Source organism: Arvicanthis niloticus, chromosome 2, assembly GCF_011762505.2.
Source record: "Arvicanthis niloticus isolate mArvNil1 chromosome 2, mArvNil1.pat.X, whole genome shotgun sequence".
Classification (NCBI taxonomy): domain Eukaryota; kingdom Metazoa; phylum Chordata; class Mammalia; order Rodentia; family Muridae; genus Arvicanthis; species Arvicanthis niloticus.
Window position 1 is genome coordinate 22501603 of NC_047659.1, and position 24259 is coordinate 22525861.

Genomic DNA, 24259 nt, shown 5'->3' on the forward strand with positions numbered 1-24259 from the left:
AATGATTAATTTTAAAGTAGATAACATGGGGAGATGGAATATGGACAATATGTTATACATTACTGTGCCAATAGTTGCACATAAGGAAAAAAAAACAGTACTGGATTACAACAGGAGCATACTTTCATTCCTTAATAGTATTTCAAAATAAAATATTATCTTTTAAATGGCTTAACCTCACTCACCATAAGAAGTTTGTATGTACATACATACATACATATACATACACACACACACACACACACATATCTTGAACAAAGCTAATAACTGAAAAGTTATCCAGAAGCTGGATAGCCCAGAGACTGAGGAAAGAACCAAACACAGTGGCAATAAATAAATAAATAAATAAATAAATAAATAATGAAATAATGAAATGATGCCTAATAATATTCTTCTATACTCATATATTGGTGCCAAGCCCAGTTGCCATCAGAGAGGTTTCACCTAGCCACTAATGAAGAAAGATGCAGAGGCCCACAGCCAAACATTAGGCAGAGCTCAGGAATCCAGCGAAAGACGGGAAAGAAGGATTGTAGAAGCCAGGGGGTCATGGACACCACAAGAACACCCATAGAATCTACTAACCTGGGCTCATCTGTACTCACAGAGACTGAAATAATATCCAAGGGGCCCTAGGCTCTCCGCACAGATGTTACAGTTGTGTAGCTTAGTCATCTTGTAGGATCAGGGACTGTCTCTGGCTCTTTTGCCTGCTTTTGGGACCCTTTTCCTCCTATTGAGCTGCCTTGTCCAGCCTTAATATGAGGAGAGGTTCCTAGTCTTACTGCAACTTGACATGCTATGTTTGCTTGATATACAAGGAAGGTCTACCCTTTTCTGAAGAGAAACAAAGGAGTGGATGGAGAAGAAGGGGACTTGCAGGGAGAAAGGGGAACTGCAGTCTGGATGTAAAATATGTAATTTTAAAAAACAGAGAAAAAAGCTGCCAGATGTTTATTATATTTACTCTCAAATTTTCTATAGTTAAATTATTCTTTTTCAAAATAAAACACTAGACCAAACACACTCCCAAAACTTAATCAAGAGACTCTTCTGAACTGTGAAGATGTTCATCATAACATTGTCTAACTGATACTGGAAGCAGCCCAGGTATCTACTGTATGGATAACTTAGATATGAATCAAATAGTTTTGAATTAGCTAAAGACACTTAGCATAACATGTCTAAACTAAAGACAGCATCAGGTTAGGGGAGAAAAACAAAGGTTGAAGATAGACATAATATTACAAATATTTCTCTCAATATATATAGCAAATGTATGAAATCTGGGGCCTTATAGGAATGTTGGTATGGTAGGAAGTAAAAGATGGGAATGGGGCTTAAAACAATGGTTCAAAATTTAAAAAGGGTATTATCCAAATAACTGGTGTGTTTGCAAGTAAGGAAGTAATTAATGCTTTGTTCCATGAACCAGAGAGCCAAAAGAATTTGGAGAACTAATTACATTTCTTTCCCAAATATTGCAAGTTTTTAATCTAAGACACTTTCAGTTATACAGCAGTTAATATGACCATCTGTTTATTAAAGGGCAGTACACTGAAAGAGAAAAGATTTTTAAAGCAATTATGATGCCAATGTTCAAACCTTAATGAAAAAAATAAGACTGAAATAATTCCAATAAGCCATTTCTTAGATTTAAATGCCATTACAGAAAACAAGACAGCTATGCAATAAAACAACCAGACATAAATAAATAAATAAATAAATAAATAAATAAATAAACATACATGTATGTGTGTGTGCAGGCACACACATGTGAACCCTGGTTAGTTTTTATTGTCAAATTGACAGCCTAGAGTCAGTTGGAAATCTCAACTGAAAAACTGCCTAGTTCAGAGTGGCCTATGGTCTGTGGGGGTCAATGTTTTGAGTGTCTATTTATGGAGAAGGTCCTATCCTACTATAGAAAACACCACCCTAGACATATGGCCGTGAGGTTTATAAGAAAGCTAACTGAATCTGAACACAGTAGCACAGTGTTAATCTGAGCACTAGGGAAGAAAGGTAGGAGGATCTCTGTGAGTTCAAGGCAGCCTGGTCTACATAGTAAGTTCCAGTACAGCCTGATCTATATAATAAAGCACTGTTGAGAGAGAGAGAGAGAGAGAGAGAGAGAGAGAGAGAGAGAGAGAGAGAGGAGAGACAAACAGAGAGGGAAACAGAGAGAGTACACATGAGCACAGCAGCTAAGCAAGCATACAGTGGAAGGCAAGCCAGTAAATGCCTTCCTCCATGGTTCCTCACATTCCTTCCCTGATAGCATTCTATGATCGACTGTGACCTGAAAGTATAAGACAAACAATCTCTTTCCTCCCCAAGTTGCTTTTAATCATGGTATTTATCATGGCAACAGAAAAGCAAACCAATACAATATATCTTCAAGAAAATAAACAGTGAGCTCTCATGATGTTATTTCTTAAATAGTAATTTCAAAGATAACAGATATTATAACCTGAATAAGAAGTTAAACCTTATTCATAAACTGAAGACCCAGACAGAGAAGGCTGGTTTTTAACACCACATTGCTACCAATACCCACTTCTTTTTTAGAACAAATCTAAGTCTTGTATGTGAAGGCCCTTAAACTATAACCCTAATCACTAACAAAGACCTCTGCAGACCAAACTGTTTTTTCCAGAAAGCATGCCTATTTCTCAGTGTCATCATAGCATACCATGAATCCTCATGAAATGTTGTTCTGAAAGAATGACCTCAGCAAACAACAGCAGATATAAATAAGTGCAAGACAGAACAAAATTAAGCAATGAAAACTATCGTTATCTGAAGGACTATTGAATAGGCTGGCCAGCCAGGCAGAGCTTTGCTAAATAAAGCACATTTGCCTTGGCTAATACGCCTCGATAAAGGCTTCTGAGAACTTAAAAGGTCAATCACATAGTTGGAGTCCATCTCCACACAGTATACAGTTAATGTTTATTATTTACATATAAAACATTGAGGGCTTAAGTTCACTACATGACACTTCAAACAGTGCCTATCCTCCATTTAAAAATAAACTTGTCTTCCCCCAAGAAGTTAAAGTAGAGGACATTCATAAAAATTGAAAGAGAAAGATGTGAATTAAAAGAGAATATGTGGATACTATCTTAGACTGCTCATTTCTCCTTACTGTGTGAAGATTAAATGAGTGAACTTTTTATTTCTTTCAATTCTACTCTTCCCTAGATTTATACCCATTTATAAAAGTGTCATTAACAGAAACAAAATACCTACAAGTAGGTAGCACACTTTCAAAAAACTTTTAGTCCATCCATAGGCCAGCAGAGCTCAATATCACAATACTGTAATGGTATTGTGAATAGAGAGACAAACTTATCTATAGCATTTTAGTTTAAATACTATTTTAGCCAACAGTAGTAGTTTGAAAGAGAATGGCCCCCATTGATTTTTATGTTTTAGTGCTCAGTCCCCAGTTGGTAGAATTGTTTGAGAATTTTGTTAAGTATTCCCTTATTGGAGGCATGTCACTGGGAGCAGTCTTTGGGATTTCAAAAGCCTCCTTTCATGTCCAGTGGTCTCTCTGACTCCTGCTTATAGTGTGAGTTCTCAGTTGCTATTCCTGCTGCCTGCTGCCTCTCCTCCACCATCATGAACGCTAACCCTCTGAAACCCCAAGCCTAAAATAAACTCTTTCTTTTATAAGTTGCCTTTGGCCACAGTGTCTTATCACAATAGAAGAGTAACTAATATACCAATATTCAAAATATTTTTGCAGTGCTATACTCTAGGCTAGTCAGCTACCATAATAAAATCAATGATAAGCCCAGCATTATGTGCATTTAAAAATTAATAAACAAGACTTAACAGTTATCTCCTAGTACTTAATCATCATTCTCCATCTGACTGGATTAAAAAACTATACAGAACCGATAATTTAAGAAGCAAATTTAAGAGGATTAGTACAAAATTGAGGATCACCTGAATCAAGTAGTGAGTTTCAGGGTAGTCTGGGCCAGAAGTTGCAGAGAAAGGACATCTGCTCACCTGCATACATGCACAGCATGAATAAAACACAACTTTATGTGTGTTTTGGCACCTTTTCCAGAGAGGATTAACTGATAGATGATGTTGTGTTCAATTAATGTCGCGCACGCATGCGTGTGTGTGTGTGTGTGTGTGTATGTGTGTGTGTGTAAGAGACAGAGACAGACAGAGATAGACAGACAGACAGACAGACAGAGAGATGTAACCAACACACCATTCAAGTTGGGGTCCTGCACTAAATAAAAAGGGGGAAAGAAAAAATCTAGCTGAACACTAACATTCCCCTTTCTTTGCTTCCTGTCCTCCTCAAATGTAAAAGCAGCCTCAAGTTCTTGATATGTTTTAATGAATAAACATACATCATATAAATAAAATAAAGAATAAATAAGTAACAAAATAAAAACTGACCTTTTAAAAGAAAAAGTAAATGCTATGACACTTCATGAGATATACAATAGCACATATTCTAGAATAGAAGCTTTTATTTATTTATTTTTTTTACCCAACTGTATTGTCTTAAAACAATACTGACTGAAATTGTTGAGAACATTCTTGGCTGTACTACTGAGTAGAAATGTTCATGTTTTGTCATTAAGATGCTGGCTATGATGTCTACATAAATGCATTTTATACTTTTTTTCCTAACCTGATAGTTTTATAACACTTTTTAAAGTTCTTATCTCACTATGTAGCTCTGGTTGTCCTGTAACTGGTGATAGAGACTAGTGAGCTTTGCAGAGGTCTGCCAGCCTCTCCCTCTTAAGTGCTGAAATTTAGGGTGTGTACCATCATACCCTGCTTTTATCACATGTTTTAAAGTATGTTTTTCAGACGTATTCTTCTGCATCTAATGATACAATCATGACATCAAAATCTGACATTATACATACACATATATATGCATCCTTATAAACTATAGTTCATACTTCCATAGCAAAATACCATACAAGTGAATCTCTGAAATAGAAATAGAATAAATTTATTGCTGACAATTCCAGATTAAGGTCTATGATAATGGGAAAGACAAAGAAGAAAGAATTCAAAACAGTCACATCACAAGCACACTCAAAAGCAGAGAGCCATGAATTAATATATGCATGTTTGCTGCTCAACTCACTTTCTCTACAGTCGAGGACCCTAACTTAAAGAACAGTCTTAGGCCAGGACTTCACTTACCATAAGATAATCCATTCCCCCAAAAAAGATGTCCACAGACAATTCTTCACTGACACAGACTAATACATACATTTCTTCTTTGAAAATCTTCACTGAGATTCTCTTTCTAGATGAATCTAATTTGTATCAAATTGACAAAACTATCACAGAGACCATAGAAGATATGAGGACAATGAGATGCAGAGCAAAGGGGGAGGAGAAAAAGAAGCAAAGGGGAACATGAAAGGAAGATACGCAGGAATGCAGGAGCTAAGGGAAGAAGAAAATCAACTACAACTATTTTACTTGAAATTGCCATAATGGTGTATAAAACTCTGTATGCTGATATAAAAATAAATAAATAAAGATGACTGGAGAGATGGCTCATCATTAAGAGTGCTGTCAGTGAAGGAAAAAAGTGAGCATAAAACCCCACCTAAAACCAAGAAGATATTAGCAATTGATAGCTGCTGAGTGAGGTTAAACATCACTTCTCCAATGCAGTGATACTGGGCATATCAAACACACTCCAAGGCAGGCCTCATGCTTAGAATACTTAACAAACACAAAGTAAGACTTTATGTTTTATGTGCTTTTTTTTGTTTGGTTTGCTTTGGGGGGGGGGGTTGTTTTGTGTAGTGCTTGTGTTTACAGAAAAAGAATATGAAGTTGGGTGGGTAGGAAAGAGGAAGTATCCAGAAGGAGTTGGGGGAAGGGAAGAACATTATCAAAATATACTGTATGGGATTTGTAAACAAAATTTTAAAGAAATGATATTGCTGCCTTTCCAGAAAACCAGAGGTCAATTCCCAGCACTCATGTCTCACAGATCACAACCACCTATAATTCCAGCTCCAGGCGATCCAATGCCCTCTTCTGGCCTCTTCAAGCAACTGCACATGTACATGACATACACACACACATACATACATACATAAATAAATAAATATAAAAAAGAACAATGCATAGTATCAAAGACTTGCTTCAGTGAAACAAAAATTAACAAGACTGATAAGCCCAAAGAAAAAGAAAACTCAAATTAATAAAATTAAAGATGAATAGAGATGCTACAAAGACACCAATGAAATCTGGAAGCTCATCAGATAATACTTTGAAAAATTAGGTTTCAGAAAGCTAGAAAGTATTGGAGAAATAAATTTTTATATAATCTACTATGATGGCTTTTAGAATCTAGAATCACATTAGAGACAAACCTCAGAGCATGTCTAGAAGAGATTACATAAATCAATGTAGGAAGACCTACCCCAACTGATTGACCAAAAAAAAAAAAAAAAGGAGGAACTGAGCTAAACCGTCATGTCTACCTTCTTGCTGGTTATGGATGTAATGTGACCAACTTAATCCTGCTTCTCCCACCATACTCCAAGCCATTAGGGACTATATGGACAGGAATTGTGAGCCAAAATAAATCCCCCTTCTTTAAGGTGCTCTTGTCATGACTTCCATCCCAACAACACATAAAATAGCTAATACTAAAAACTGGTACCAAGATGTGGGGCTGCTACTATGATAAATTTGACCAGAGGGGTCTTGGCCTTTGGAAGTGTTACTGGAGGAATATGGAAGCACTTGGATCTTTGGGTTAGAAAAGACCAAAACACTGTAAGCAGAAATTAATGCATCATTCTGGTGACACCTTTAACAACAAGCATACTAAGAGAACTATGGGTAGTGGAGATACAGCTCACAGGGTTGGAGAGGACAACAAAAACTCAAAAGAACTGGGCTAGAAGCCATGCCTGTTATATTGTGGCATATTCTGGCATATTCAGATATATTCTGTCTGAACATGAGAGACTTCTGATTTAAAGTAATGGTCTAAGTCAAAGATAGTTGATATATCTAGGTTGGGTAGTGGGTTATACCTCTGATTGAGCAATACCAAACTTATAAAGCCTATGATTAACATTTTTTTAAAAATGTATAAATGCAAAAAGGGAAAGGGGGCATGAGATAGGGGCTTTCTAAGGGGGGGGGGGGGGGGAATGGGGAAAGGGGATGGCATCTGAAGTGTAAATAAAATACCTAATAAAAATGGGAAAAAAAAATAAAGTAATGGTCTAGATTTTTGTTTTGGTAGAAGGAAATTTTAAGATCAGATATAGAATGTGGCACAGCTACTGCTTAATGAAAAAATTATAGATAAGACTAATTCATAAGCCACTAAAATAAAAGAGATCAGGGCTAGTAAAGAGAACCTTGGTACTCTACATAGAGACAACAGAAAAAGTGTCCTGAGGGCAAGATTCCACCCATGGAAGGTTCTATCTTGTAAAAATAATCAATCAGTTAAAAGGGAGAAAATCTAAATTGAGAATGTCTCACTGAAGAAGTTCCCCTGCTCAAAACCAGTCACCTTGAAAAGTGCTTCCCAGGGTCAACACACAAAGGCTGAGGCAACTATGGTCCAAGAAGCCATGGCTCCATCCTAAGTTGGCAGTAGAATATGGCAGTGGGGGAAAAAAAAAAAAAAAAGACAACACAGTACTGGTTTGACATAGAGTATATAAAACTAGACCTTAAAGCATACTTCCACACACTGACTGTGGTAATGTATGGTAGGGTCATTGTTCCAGCAGAGAGGCACTGAAAGGACACTGCATAGAGCAGCCAAGAAAAAAAAAAAGAAAGAAAGAAAGAAAAAACCCACTACATCATTAAAATGTACACTTCAGGATGTCAAACATGCCAAAACCATGAGTTATCCATGGAAGAAAGCTGCTTTACCTCCTGTTGGGCTGCCATGTCCAATTTCAATATGGTAGTTTTTACTTCATCTTACTGTATTTTATTTTGTCATGTTTGGTTAATATTATAACCTAGCATTATCTCTTAGAAGCCTCTTTTTTCTAACGAAAGACAGAAAGAGAGTGGATCCAAAGGGGAAGAAAGGTGGGAAAACTATAATCAGTATATATTATATGAGAAAACAACCTATTTTTAATAAAAGAAAAATCAAGGAGAGAAGAAGGAAGGGGAAGAGGGAGGAGAGAAAGAGAAAGAGAGAGAGAGGGGCTCCATGTCCCAGTGGCCATGCCTTTCACTCTATAATGAGCTATAACTTCAAAACCAGGAGCTAAATTTAAATTTTACTTTTTTAGTTTGTTTAGCTAGGTATTTTGTTGCATTAATAAGACAAGTAACTAATACCAATACAAAAACTGAAGCCAGGAATATAACCTAAGCAGACTAATAGTGTAAATTAAGAGTCCCTCAAGGGACCAAAGAGATGGGTCAGCTAGTAAAGGCACTTTGCTGCCATGTATGACCTGAGTCCAACCTCCTAGCACCAAATAGAACGGAAAACCTGATCCCCACAAGGTGTGTGTGTGTCTCTCTCTCTCTCTCTCTCTCTCTCTCTCTCTCACACACACACACACACACACACACACACACACACACACACATAAAATAATTCATCTAAAAGAAAAGAAAAAAAAGCTTCCCACACAGAAAAACCCAGTCCTGGATCTCCATCCAGGAGATTAAGTCATTGCTTAATTGTAATACACTTTTAAGAAGACTCTAATACCAACACTTCTCAAGCTATCCACAAATATCAAATCAAAACACAAAGAATACTACTAAATTAATTCTAGTATTACCCTGATACCAAAAGTGATTTAAAAAGGAAGGAAGGAAGGAAGAAAGGAAGGAAGGAAGGAAGGAAGGAAGGAAGGAAGGGAGGGAGGAAGGGAGGGAGGGAGGAAGGAAAGGAGGGAGGGAGGGAGGGAGGGAGGGAGGGAGGGAGAAACTTCAACAGAATACTTACAAACCAAATTCAAGGACACAGTAGGAAGATCATTTATCATGACCAAGTAGATTTCCTTCCATGGGCACAGGTTGTTTTTAACATACAACAATCAATAAATGCAACACACCCAAGACAAAAATCATATAAGCATTATGACAGATACAGAAAGGCATTTAACAAACTCCATTATGCCTTCCTGTTAAAAGTCTTAGAAAAATCAAGGGGGAAATACTTCAAAATAATAAAGACTGTATGACAAACCTAATGCCACTATACACTACGTAAGAGAAATGGAGAATATTTCCCCTAATATCTGGAAAGGAATCTATCTCTATCTACTATTATTCTATATAATACTTAAACTCTTAACTAGAACAATAGGAAAAAGCTAAAAAATAGTATAAAATAAGAAAGAAGACAATTTTTCCCTACTTGCAGATTACATGATTTTATACTTGGAGAACCCTACTCAGAAAATTCTTTAGATCTAGTAAACCCTCTCAGTAAAGTTACAGGATACAAAATCAACACATAAAATTCATTATTTTCATATATACCGGTAACAAATATGCTGGAAATGAAATTTGAAAAACATCCCATTCACAACAGTTCTAAATAATAATAATGATGATAATGTTAATAGTAAAAGTAACCCCAAGGAAAAAATGTAAACAAAGAAGTGAATGACTTCTATAATAAAAATTTTCAAGGCACTAAAAAGACAATGATGGAAAGACCTTCCATGGTTTTGGATTGGCTAATTAATCTTGTGAAATGGCTATGTTATCAAAGTTAATCTACAGATTCAATTCATTATTAAACAAAATTCCAATGTCATTACTCACAGAACTAGAAAAACATTTAAAAATTCATATGGAAATAAAAAAGATCACAGATCATCAAAACAATTCTAACAAAAAAAAAAAAAAAAAGAATACTACTAGAAGTATTACAATACCTGGCATTAGATAACGCTATAGAGGTACAGGGACAAAGATAACATGACACTGGCACAAAACAGACATGCAGCCGAATAGAACAGAATAAAGAACCCAAAAATTTGTACAGCTATAGTCACCTCATTTTTGACAAAGATGTCAAAACCATGCACTTAGGGGATCTGAAGAAATGGATCAGTTAGGTGAAGTACTTTCTATACAGGCATAAAGAAATTACAGGCCTACTACCCACATAAATAAAGGTTGTCAGAATGGCCCACCTGTAATACCAACACTGAGGAGTCACAAACACAGGATCTTTGGGGCATGCTGGCTAGCTAGACAGGCCACATCAGTAGCTCCAGGTTCAGCAAGAGCATCTTCTCCAATATGTAGAGAAAAGGAAATAAAATAAGGCATTCAGTGTCAATCTCTGACCTCCACATGTATGCACACCTATGCATATGTAAGTATGTGTAAGTGCAAGCATGAATAAATGCATATATACTGCACATATGTGAAAAAATAAACAAACACTGGAGGAAAAGCCTATTCAACAAATGGTCCTGGTAAAACTGAATATTCATCTGCGGAAAATGAGATTAGAATTCCCTCTCTCTCTTACCCTGAAAAAAATAACCAATTCAAAATGGATCAAAGAAGTTATCTGAAAACCTGAGGGGTGGGTTTGTGTGTTTATTACTAAATATATAAATACAACCTGCTTAGTCCAGATAATGGTACTTGTATGTATACATTTTCGGGCTGACCATTTGATATTGGATAACCAATTGTAAATCCTCTTCAAGGGCAGAGGGAAGGGGAGTGTTAGATACATATTTTTAAAGTACCCAATATCATTAGCCATCAGGGAAATGCAAATTAAAATAACCTTGAAATTCCATCTTATTTCAGTCAGAATAGGTATTAGCAAAGAAGCAGGTGAGAATAAATGTTAGTAAGGATATTTGAAAAGAAAAACCCTCATTAACTGCTGGTGGAAGGGTAAAAATCAGTATGAAAGTTACCACTCCTGAACATATTCCCAAATGAGTATACAGTCTACTATAGAGACACTTGTTTACTGCTGCACTATTCACAGTAGCAAAGAAATGGAATCAGCCAAAATGTTCATCAATATATGAATGGGTAACAGGATTATACTCAGTTGTGAAGGAAAATGAACTATGCACAGAAATGAGTTGGTCTGGAAAGTATTATATAAAGGGAGATAATCCAAACTCAGACAAATATCACATATTCTCTCTCATCTGTGAATCCTAGATTTTGACATGTGTGCATATGTGGGGGGACGCGAACACACAAATAGATGGGTGTAAACGTGAGTATAGATTATGAAATTGGAAAGAGAAGAATGAGGAAGAAATACTGAGGAGCAGACGGTAAGGCAAACTAACAAGTGTAACACATAGTCAGAAATGAAGCCACACGGGTAGAAGTCTATAAAGGTAGGCAAAGGGTGGGAGAAAAGGACCAAACAATAACAAATTTTGTTTGGAAAAATATCATAATAAAGCTGAATATTCTGTATGCTAATTTTTAAGTAAATAAATTTATCTTTAAAAAGAGAAAATGTTCTATATCTTGATTAGAGTAACAGTTACATAAGAACATGTATTTGTCAAAATTCATCAACCTATTTACTTAAAATAAGTGTATTTATTTTATGAATTGTAGCTATGACTATTTACAATATTAAAATCAGTAACCATCTAACATTCCCAAAAGTTTCCGATCAAAAATGAGGCTTTACTACAGGTCTAATCCCTATAAAATTAGTCTCCTATTGTCTTTTGTTTATCTGCCAAATTAAGCATTAAATATCCACACTGTAGGGAAAGGTTCTAAGTTTAGTGGTACAATAGTAAAATAGTAAAATTAAAGTTTTATTAAAGTTCTCAGCCAGGCAGTGGTGGCCCACACCTTTAATCACAGCACTTGAAAGGTAGAGGCAGGAGGATCTCTGTTCCAGGACAGCCAAGACTATAGAGAAACCCTACTCAAAACACCAAAAAAGTAAAAAAATTAAATTAAAAAAATTTAAAAAGTGTGGTGGGGGTGGGGGATGGGAGGCAGGGTTGTTCCTGTACTTCAAAGCTTTCTTTCTAAAAGAAAATGCAAACTGCAAAATTATTAAGAGAAATATAGAGAAATAATTATTAAGAGAAATATGATTTCCCAAATCAGTTTGGGAAAGTAGTAATGAGAAAAATAAAGCAGTTGAAAAATGAAGCACATTTTTACTTAAGATGCCCAAAGAAGGTTCTAAAAGAGATTTAACCTATCAAGACCCAAGAAAGCAGGCATAGTGGCATAAGCCTGTAATCCTGGCATTTAGGAGGCTAACATAGGAGGACTGAGTGCAAGCACAGGCTGGGCTGCAATGAGACTACTGCCCTCAGGGAGCAGGAAAAATAAAGGGAGGTAGAGAGAAAGAAAGGAAAAGAAAGGAACCAAGAGGGAGGGAAGAAAAGGAGAGAGAGGATGCACACAGTAGAGCAAATGGAAAGGCCTCCCGGAAAACCTGCTCAAAAAATAATATAGTACTAAGTGTGGATGCAGGGTGGTAAATAAGACAGAACAAACAAACAAACAAACAAATTGGATTGCAATGAGGGAATTTTATAGAGGAGTCTATAGGTGCCTATACTTAACTGGAGTTTTGAATCATGGGATTTTAATTACATCTTAGCAATTACACTGGTTCCTGCACAGAAAGTAGACTACAGCACTAGGTATGAGGTTACAACAATCAGGAGGCTAATACAGTAACCCAAATAAGAGATGACAATGGCTTGGATCAGGAAGCAGTATGAGGTGATTCAAAGTGGTCAGAAGTAACACAGAATATTAACAGATGGTCTGTGGATGTGAAACTAAGCCAAGACGATGTCAAGATTCTGGTCTGATTGATACAAAGGACTTACTAATTTACTTAAGTAAGAAACTCAAAAAACACCAATAGAACAAATAAATCAAATTAATAACTGTACAAAAGAATTGAAAAGACATCTTTCAAATTAATATACAAGTCATCACGGAACTGAAAATCAAAAGTACACTGAGATGCCATCCCACCTGTCAGAATAAGCATCAAAAGAACAGAGGGAGCCTCTTTCTCAGCATAGTAGCTGCCACCTCCGACTTATTCCTGCCTAGACCTCCTATGAGGTTAAAAAAATGTTCAAAAGAGGACTAAGAAGCTCATCCCACAAAAGCCAGACAGAAAATTAAAGTGAAAAACTGCAAGGCTGTAGCTAGTGGGCATGGGTCCTGTTGGGCTGAGTTGTGGATCCCGTGAGTCTGTCACGGCTTAGGGAAGCAGAAGCACAGGAATTTGACTAAGTTCACTCCACGCAGCATCAGGCGGACACTGGGCTGAGAAGCCTAGGGGCTCTGCCCGGGTGTGGAGAGGTCTCAGCCTGAAGTCCTGTGGGGGCAGAGCTACTGAGTGGAGGTCTCTGGCCGAAGCAGCTGACCGAGAGACTGGTGGTCTCTGTCCTTGGGCTCCCAGACGTTGCTGGGAGTCGTGGAAGAACAGAGAAGGAGTGGGCATACAGGCTGGACCAGCCTGCAGCAGAGAGGGAGAGAAGATCCAGCAGTGGCCCTCGGAGAGGAGACTCTTGGTCACAGCACTCGCTCTTGCTTGGCTAGGTAGGCTAGCTTGCTTGAGTTGGCAGGCCTCCTGGCAGGAACGTAGAGAAGTCTTCTAGCCTAGCCAGAGATTAAGCAGCAGCTTGGTAGTCAAAGACCTTCTCCACAGTTTCCCACGGGGGGGTGGGGGGGGGGGGGGGGGTGGGATGACCCAAGGAAGTCCATGGTTTTAAAGGTTTATTGTAATGGCAGAAAGTGGACGAAGCTGTAACCACCCCCACCCCCCCTCCGACCTCATGGCAGACCTTTGGTTAAATATCTTTTGTAAGGAGGAGGGTCTTGGAAGAAATGCTTAATTGGCTACACCCTCTGGCCTTTAGGTATCTCATTAAGGCCCTGAGGCCTGTAGTCACACCCTCTACCTGTGGAGGGGATGATAGGAGTATTGCCCTATGTAACTGAAAGGCACTGATCAATGGAGGTCTTCAGCCTCCTGTCAGGAGCCTGGAGTCTGGGAGTGTGGGAAAATGTGTGCCTTCCCTTTGCAGGAATACCTGTTGGGCCTCCAGCCATCTTTAGCCAGTGCTCCACCAGAAACCAAGCTATCCTTTCACCGTCCCACAACTAATTGTAACTCCCAAAAAAATGACACAAGGGTATGGCAAGATGGAAGATCCAGTCCCTGGTATCTAATATTTGGTTATGGAAGCAACTAGAAAACAACATAAGTGCTTCCCACTTGTTTCTACATGCTCTTGCTCTACAACATCAGGGAGCTAGAAGTTGTCATTATAGCAATGTTACTGTGCTGAGAACATGTATGTTTCATTCAAGAGCCATACAACCACTGTGGAAGGAGAAGCACAAGTGGCCAGTAGCATTGCCAATACCAACAACTACTTCACAGAGAAGGAAATGAAAAGAACAGCTCATGTGCATGCTTTATCTGCATTTACGTAAAGCAAGAAAAACTCAAGGATGGAAAATGAGAAGAAAAAGAGAAGGGGGAGCAGAGGGGAGGGGAGAAAAGGCAAAGGAAGGGAAGGAAAGCAGATGGAACACTGGCTATTATTTCAGGCCTTGAAAGGCTATGGCAGGATTGCTGTGATTTCCAGGCCTCCAAGAATAGTGAGCTACAGTCCCAGGCCAGCCAGAGCTACTGGAAAAGGTGCAAGGCCATAAACCATGAACAAATATCAGGGGGAAAAAAATACTTGATACTGCTCATGGAAATTAGTAAATCAAATCCACTACGGAACCATAAGAAGCTTGCTCATAAAACACAAAGTAGGGTAATTACTCTCTTGGCACCCCTCCTTCTCTCAGGAGCTATAATTAATAATAATAATAATAATATGTTGTTGTTGTTGTTGTTATTGTTGTTGTATTAGTTGTTCTGTATGTTATTGTGATAAAATACCTGACAAAAATAACTTAAAGAATTTATTCTGCTTCCCAGTTCAAGGGCACACTTCATCACGGAGGGAAGTAAGAGCAGCAGAAAGGTCATAGCAAAAAGTGTGAAAAAAAATGGTTATATTGCATCTATCAAGAAGTGGTATCCAGCCTCACTAGAGGGGCTAGAGAGATGGCTCAACTGTTAAGAGCACTGACTGTTCTTCCAGAGGTCCTGAGTTCAATTCCCAGCAATCACATGGTGGCTAACAACTACCTGTAACTGGATCTGATGTCATCTTTCTAATGTCATCTTCTGGTTGTATATGAAGACAGCCACAGTATATTCATATAACTAAAATAAATAATTCTTTAAAAAAAAACATAGATAAATACTTCCTCCTTTCCATGCATTCTAGAACCCCATACTATGGTACCACCCACATTTAGGGTGAGTATTTCCATCTCAGTTAACTAACTCAGAAATGCTTTCATAGAAACATGGCATAATGGTGCACACATTTAATCCTAGCACTCTTAAGCGGTAAAGGTGGGCAGGTCTCTGTGAGTTCTTTGAGGCCAGCCTGGGAAGCAAATTCAGGTCCTCTGCAAAAGTAGTAAGCCACTTACACACTAAGCCATCTTTCCAGATCCTTCTGAAAGTCATTCATGTGTATAATACTCATTAATAAAAGAATCACATTCCTTTAAAAAACCTTATGGAATTATGGTTACCATTTTTTAAAACTAATCACTGAAAATTATGTGTATTTATATACTTGGGTATATGTGTTAACTTTTTTTTTAACTTTTAGAAAGTATTCCATATTTGAATATATCAAGGACTCAGCACCAAGACCAATGGATTGTGTGTGCTCTAATTTACAAAAATCCACACAAGTCTGCTAGGTACTTCAATGTAGATTGCTAAGGTGTACATTTACTATACTAATGTGAACAGACACATTCCTAAAGCTATAGATATTTAAAGATGACAACTAACATCAAGATACTCATTCTTATTCTAGGGCAGTTTAAGAAAAAAAAGAAAAAGAAAAAAAATCACTTGTTATTAAAACTAACTATACTGCCTAATACTTCTTAGGACAATATGTACAAATTGTTTTAAAGTGGCTTCTCTGTATTTTAGTGTTTCAAATCAAAGAGAATTACTAGGTTTGGTTTTTTTTTTTTTTTTTCTGTTGTGATAAAACAACCACCAAAAACAACTTGAGGAGAAAAGGGTTTAACTTAACAAGTTACAGTCCATCATGACAGAAAGCCATGACAAGAACACAAGCAAGAACCTGGAGACAGGAATTGAAGCAAAGACCACAGAAGAATGTTGTTTACTGGTTTGGCTCCATGGCCTTCTCAGCTTGCTTTCTTATATAACCCAGGGATGGCATCTCTCATAGAAGGATAGGCCATTCTACATCAATCATTAATCCAAAAAAAAAAAAAAAAAAAAAAAAAAAAACCACAGATAGGCTTGCCCATAGGCCAATCTGACAAAAATTCCTCAACTGAAGTTACCTCTTCCCAGGTGCCTACTTTTAGTCAAGGCGACAAAAACTAACCAGCAAAGAGGAAAAAGAGGCATTTTAATTACACTGAGAACTTTGGTCTTAATTATTAACTTTGGTTATAATGCTTATAACATCCAGGTTTTTAAATGAGTGGTATTTCCAACTAGATAATGCACACTCTTTCTCATTAAAACATTTTAGGCATTAAGAAAAACACAAATGACATATAAAAACATCAAAACCACTAGTGTAATTAACCTGTGGGTATACATCCTTAACTAATAGTCAGAAGAGTTTTCTAAGCTTTAGGCATCCCACGTGAACCAGCACTACCTCTTCCCAGCTATCCTCAATCCATCTATACCCACCTTCATGCCTCTGTCTATCCCTCACGCTAAAATACAAGACCTGTCTCCCACTTCATCTGCTCTCCTTCAAACAGCCATCTTAACCATGGTCTCCTCCATACCGTGTACGCTGAATCTCAATGCACATAGCAGTCTTTCCCATTGCAATAGCACTGACACGTAAACACATAGCCCACCTATGTCATCTTCTACAGAGGAACTTCAACTATTTACATTGAAACAGATGCTAAGAACAAAAATGTCACAGCCATCTTTGCCTTCCATGAATGCCTAGTAAAATGTCTTACTTATTCTGTTCTAAGTGCTCACTAACACTCTGCTTAACAAAATGAAAATCTTATTAAACCAGGAAATTAATCAACTGAACTAAATGGAGTACATGCTTTTATTTTCTTTTGCTGGTTCTTTTAACATAGTGCTTTCCTTCAAGTACATTTTCTACACGTTCTATTTGGAGTTCATCCAATTCAGCTTACAATGTGCATCCATTTCTATAATGGCTTATTACCACATTTTTGTATAGGCATTTTCTGTCATACAAGTGGAGCTAAACAATACTATACTGACACCAAAGACAACTCAATAAATTGCTGAGTTCTAAAGTTCAGATACACTAACTGCAATTGTATCATCACTGCTTCTCAAGGTGATTCCAACATCATCCTATACCAACAAGGTGTCACTAGTATTAAAAGCTGTTAAAATTTACTCATAGTGCAGGCTGATTTTCTTTTATTTTTTTTTTACTTACCAATCACCATACCACAAAAAAAAAAAAAAAAAAAAAAGTCTTTGAACAAGATGCATCACTAGCTGTAGAGGATATCACTTCTCACTTGAAGGTTACACAGATGTATTATTTTGCTTCTAACATTCTCATCAGGACATTGAGACACTACTACTTTAAAGGCCATAGACTGATCTGAAAATAACTTATGTACAGTATCTTTCTCAATGTCTGGTTTAAAAGAACTTTGGTAAACACTCTACCAAAAGTCAGACTTTTCCATTGTGACTATTAAATACATGACAGAAGTTAAGAGGAAGAAAGACTGATTTGGCCTTACATTTTCAGAGGTCTCAATCCATGATCAACTAGGTCTACAGTTTCTGGGCTATGCGGTAGTGAGGATGGAGAGAAGTTAAGTTGAACACCTTGCATCAGCCAGGAAACTAACAGAAGTTCCGATTCTCAAACACCCATGTTAAAAAAAAAAAAAAAAAAAAAAAAAAAAAAAGACAGGTAGAACACTAGGCAGCATGCTCTACCACTGGGAGACAACAAGGAGGATGCCAGGGCCTCACTGGTAATGCAGGCTAACACTCCTTCCAAGCCTTCAGTAAGTTTCAAGTTCAGTGAGAGAACCTGTCTCAAAAAACTGAGCCAGAGAGTGACAGATGGCAACATTCAATGAAAATCACTAACCTCCACACCTGTATACATATAGGCATGCACGCCACCACAAAATTAATTTGCTTTGTTGTTTTGGACAAATGTAGGAATTAACTCTAAGGCCTCATGAATGTTAAGAAAACTCTACTTCTGAGCTACAGACCTAGCCAAAAGATTAGTTTTGAACTCTTTTTTATATTTAACAAATCAGTTAAAGGCTTAAGTATCACCTCCAAGATTAATACAACTTAATCTTCAACTACAGTCTCCAGTAAAATGGCACCATCTATTCTACTGTAAACTGGTTTTTTTTTCACTTTTATGATGTGATTCTCAATTTTAATATGGACAATTAACAATAACTATTGTTTAATATGGACAATTAACAATAACTATTGTCTATAGAGAGAGACTATATTATGTATAGACTATATAGTCTATATATATAAAACTATAGTCTACATAAATACATATTTATGTATTTTTCTGAATTATTACATTATGAAAAGGATTTACACTAAAAGAAAGAACTAACAGCCATAATCCCCAGTGCTCAATTTACTGTTCCTTCCCCCCTTATACCAAATTTCATAATATACCATAGACTTACTAATTTGAACTTGCTATCAATGTTAAAGTCACATCTTTTATTAAATGTATCTTATCTATAAGGTTTAAAAGAAAAAAGCCCTGTTAAAATTTTATAAAACAAAGAACCTCCAAAAATGACATTAACTTCTCTTGGTGTTGGCTAGCTACTGCTGGGCAAGATGTCTGTCCTTGAGAGTGGTCTGTATCCCCAGTGAGACTCCATTGGAGAAAAACTAGTTTTTCATTTGCTAGTGGTTATCAAAGAGAGATAGCTTCAGAGTTAGAGATGGGGGCATGTGTCCATTTTTCTCTGGGCTGAGACTCCATCTGGCCCAGACCCATGCCAGCCCTGTGCATGCTGCCACAGTTCAGAGATATTTTCATAGAAAACTTCTAAGTAGCTTTTTGCAAATACAAATATACTTTAGTCACATGACAACATAGTCTCAAGAATCCCAAGTAAAATTTACATGAGAAAATTGGAGTGATTATTGGGGAACAGACAGCATCTTTAAGAAATGGTGCTGGGAAAACTGTAGATTCATATGGCAGAAGAATGAAATTAGATCTGCATCTATTACCCGAACAAAAATGATTACATCCATGTGAAACCTCAAACACTAAAACCTAAAACTGCTAAAAACAACAACAACAAAAGAACAACAACAACAAAACAACATGGTCAGTTTCCTACGAGATTTAGGTGTAGGGCAGACCCCTCTAACTAGAAATCCATTATTTACTCAGGAATGGGGGGGGGGGGGAAGGAGGCGCTCATGAAACTAAACAGCTTCTGTACAGATAAGGAAATGATCAACTGAGTAAAAAGGAAAGCCACAGAATAGAAAAGAATTTGTTTGCTATTTAATCTGTCAAAGGATTAATATGCAGAATATACAAAAAAAACCTCAAAAAACAAAGCATCAAGGAAACAAATGACCCAACTAAAAAAAAAAAAAAAAAAAAATGGACTAGGGATCTAAACAAAGTTCTAAACCAAAGAAATAAAAGTACTAAGAAACACCTCAAAACGGGTTAGTGGTTAGAGAAATGCAAATTAAAACAACTTTTAGATCTTAACCAGTCAGAACTGCTTAGATAAGAAACAACTGACAATAAACACTGGTGTGGCCATGGAAAGGAGGAACAAACCCTCAGTCTCAGTCACTGTCCACAGCATGCAGTGGTGCAGCGACTCTAGAAGTCAGTATAGAGAATCCTCAAAACTGAAAACAAGCTACCATATGACCCAGCTATGTCACTCTTCTGACAACCATTCACAGCCATCACATAATTCCTCACTACATTCTAAATGTATTCCTTATGTGACAGATACGTGTAGCTACCACCCCTCATCAAGGAAACCTCTTTAAAGTAAATGGAGAGCCACAACTGGACACAACGCAAATGTATGAGGGGCCCAGAGAGCACAAGTCCTGCAAAGGAGGGACTGGAACAATCTTTTTTTTTTTAAGGTTTATTTATTTATTTATTTATTTATTTATATGTAAGTACACTGTAGCTGTCTTCAGGAACCCTAGAAGAGGGCATCAGATTTCATTACAGATGGCTGTGAGCCACCATGTGGTTGCTGGGATTTGAACTCAGGACCTCCAGAAGAGCAGTCAGTGCTCTTAACCACTGAGCCACGTCACCAGCCCATGGGACTGGAACAATCTTAAGGGCCATAGCACTAGGAAGTCTGCTGTGAAACAGTCTCTTCTAAAAATGGTTGCATAAACAAGACCCAAACAAATGACAATACCAATAAACATGCTAACATGAAAGAGGAGAATTTTCAATAGGTCACTCCATCCCTTAGACAAAGAACTACATGGCAACAAATGACTGCTGAAAGGGGAAGAATTACCCTCTCCAAGGGATGAGCCCTAACTATAGACACACAAAACAACACAAACAGACTCAGTAGGATGTATTTATGTATTTGTGTGTGTGTGTGTGTTTGTGTGTGTGTGTGTGTGTGTGTGTGTGTGTGTGTAACAATAATAAAGAAAAAGAGACTATTAATTTGAGAGTGGGGAAGCCATAAGAGAGGTTGCAGGGAAGAGATCTGGAAGAGTCTGAAAGGATAACAGAAAAGGGAGACGTAATACAATTATATTTTGATTTAAAATGTATAAAAAAAAAACATTATAGCGCTTAAACTAACCTAGTCTAGTAAACAGCTGTCATTCTTCATTGCATTTCCCTTTAGAATTCAACCCTAAAAAGTAATAACTATGTAAGTTTCATGAATGAAAACAGTATCTTTAGAGTCAGATTACCAAGGCAATTACTACATATCATTACGGAATGATAATGTAGTTTACATTCCGCAAATAAAGATCAAATTTACTTCAACTAAACTAACCACCACTACCTTTTTTTTTTTTTTTTTTTTTTTTTTATGTAGCCATAAAGGTTTTGGAATCACACAGCTTAACACCATACTTGTGCCATACATACTCTCAGCTAGTCACGCCAAAGATACAGCAAACTTCTCTTTCACCATCTTTGTCTAACGGTGCATCACTGGCCCCAGCAGGCAGCTCACCCAGACAATTTCTGTAATGGATTTTGGCTGTCTCTGCACAGTAGGTGACAATCCTTGTCAAGTTTCCAGTCTGTCTCATAACTGAATGATTAGAACCTGCTGCAGATGTCACATCTAAATACTTAAATGGATTTTTATCATTAGTGTCACCTACAAGACATTATCACTAACAGCATTGTCCTAGAGAACATCTATTTCAGTACTGCCAAACTCTCTTCATCATAACTGATACGATACTTCCTCAAACAGAGGTCAGCAAGCTAGAACACAAAAGTAAAATCAGCACTGCTGCCTGTTCTTATAGAGGTATAACCTAAAGTAGGTTTTATATTTTTAAATAATTAAAAAAATTAACTTATATTCTGTGACATGTGAAAACAACATGGAATCAATTTTCAACCTCCATAAATAACACCTACTAAACAAGGGTCAATGTTCCTTCACTACTTCTCTACAGCTGCTTTCTTACCAAAAACAGCATACTGGATTATGAGCCACAAAATACACCAGCCCAAAATACTTACCATCTGGGTCCTTTAAAGGGAAAAGTCCACCAACTCTTAGCCTAGAGAAGTTTTTGGTATAGAAACTATGATACCAAGGGTGCGCTGTGTTAATAACGTTTGCCTGTCTCACTTCCCACCCACGCAGTATCTCCCTCCAATGTAGACAGCTATATTCCCTTTGTTCTGCCCCTTGGTGTAGGCTTCCCTTAATCAAAGGACCTTGAGCAGGAACAAACAGCTCAGCTTCAAGTCTCCAATACTGGACTCTTCCATATCAGAAGCTCTCCTAGTTCTAGACTTCTACTCTGTATAAACTGTAATGGAGGTCTCTCCTATTTTCAGAGCTGAACATTTTCTGACATTACTATGCATGCTGACTGTCGCTTCCACCATGCTCTAACAACCACTCTGACATGTGAATGTCTTTGTGCATCTTGACAACCTGAATATTTTGACTTCTCCTGGCCTCAATGATTTCTACTTCGCTTTGAACCTTCAAACTTTTGACCTAGGAGTTGAGCCTTCAAAAATTGCCTGTTCTTCTATTCTTCAGCTCAGTTCACATAAATACCAAATATAAGAATATAACAGAAATATTGTTGTCTTTCTCACATAAGAATATTCACCTTGAAACATCTCTCACTTGTTTTAGTATCTGCCTCGAAAGAGTACATATTATATTTCCTTTTTTCTTCCCACTACTGATAAACCTACTTTATCCAAATGCTACATCCACCTACCAAGGAAGCCCAGGTTATCTGTATCTCTTTGAGCATAAACTCATGTCAAAGCTCACAATGACACAGAGGGTATCAGGAAAGAAGAGGTTAACTGAAATTACTATTATCTCAACTTAAAGTAGCTACTTGGCTGGCATCAATCTTAAAAATATAAATCTTTGAAGACATGCAAGAACCTTGCCTATTTCTAAAGTGACACAAAGTCCAATACTAGAGAGCCTTAAAATTAAGACAATAAACTAGTTACATGTACATATTTAAAGAAATCCTAAAAAGACTAAATATTTAAGATGCCATTCATTGACCTTAATTAAAAAAAAAAAAAAAAAAACAGAGTTCTTAAATTTCTTAGTGTCTAAACTCCTTTTGTATTCTTAAAAATTGTTAGGTCACTCCAAAATACTTTTATGTATTAAAATTATCAATATTTATTGTATTAGAAAGTAAGATACTATTTGTTAAATCATCATAAACCTAATAAGATATGTAATATTTAAAATAAAAACACTTTTCAAAATACAAGAGCTTAGTAAGAAAATAATACTATCAATGTGTTTAGCTTATGAGAAGACAAGTGGATTCCCGTATCTGCTTCTACATTGATTCTGCTGTGAAATACAGTTTTGACTAAGCTATATGAAAAAAATGGCTTAACAAAACAGCAAGAAAAATATGTTAATACTAATAACCTATTCATATAAAGGATCATATTTATGATCAAATATACCAAAACTTAGCAAAACAGGAGTTTCTTAAGGGCTAGTTATAATGTGCATCCTAACACAGACTTTTTTTTATTATTATTATTTTACTTGCTGTTTGAAAGGATCTTTCGTCCTTACTTGTAACAGTTCTCATTTTAAAACTACTGGTTTACTGATACAAATCTTATCATAATTCATTATATAACAGCAAACATTCATTAGTATCACTGTGTTGACAGAGAAGTTTTCAAATATTGATAAGCTGATAAGAACATAGCAGGTAACAATGGTTTTCTAAAATTTTTAATTTTCATATAAAAATTTAGATTTTTATCTTTGGGAACAGTTGTTGCCCTTAAAGTGACAGATTCTCTTCTTTATTTTCATGAAAATGAATGACAGATGTCTAAATCATCATAGTTTCTTTTCTAGTGACTCTTTAAAGTAGATGTGGTATTTCATATTTTTAAAAATGAGGCTAGCTTTAATAACCGGGAAAAAAGAATGAGGGATTTTTTCCTTTAGACAAGCAATATATACTGTATATAAATCAGAAGTGCCTTTTGTATTCTTCCAATTTCACCTCAGGAAATATTAAAAGAAAGACTAATACATTAAAATTTTAAAATTTCACTGTTACTTCTGCCTCAAGTACCTTCTGAAGTGAAGATGACTGGATATTTGATGTTTTTAGTGTCTTTAAATACATATGTCACATGAGACATATACAATTACTAGTGTAGCATGGCATCCCTGGCATTTAATTTCTATGAAGATGTCCAAAGATTTACACATTCTTGTTTTTAAACCACAAGACAAATTTCAGGTCAAAAAGGCAAGAAGTTTTATTACTATGATAATCATCTTAATTTTGTGGGCCCCGCCTGCTAACAAGTAGACATAACATATTCTGAGAACTACTATCTCTTTCTGTTTGTTTATTTGCTTATTTGCTCGCTCGCTTGCTTAC

The 24259-nt window shown here is 36.7% G+C and overlaps 1 protein-coding gene across 13 annotated transcripts in view; it reads right to left on the reverse strand.

The window, feature by feature from the left end:
• Nucleotides 1–24259, reverse strand: part of Qtman (queuosine-tRNA mannosyltransferase) — a 345771-nt gene that overhangs the window by 313125 nt on the left and 8387 nt on the right. For 10 of the 13 annotated variants that reach the window (XR_013108571.1, XM_076928709.1, XM_076928708.1 and 7 more), the window contains exon 2: nucleotides 10176–10274. The exons of the other annotated variants lie outside the window; for them this stretch is intronic. The gene's annotated coding sequence lies outside the window, so the exon portion shown is untranslated. The remainder of the gene's footprint in view (nucleotides 1–10175; nucleotides 10275–24259) is intronic. 13 annotated transcript variants of the gene reach the window in all.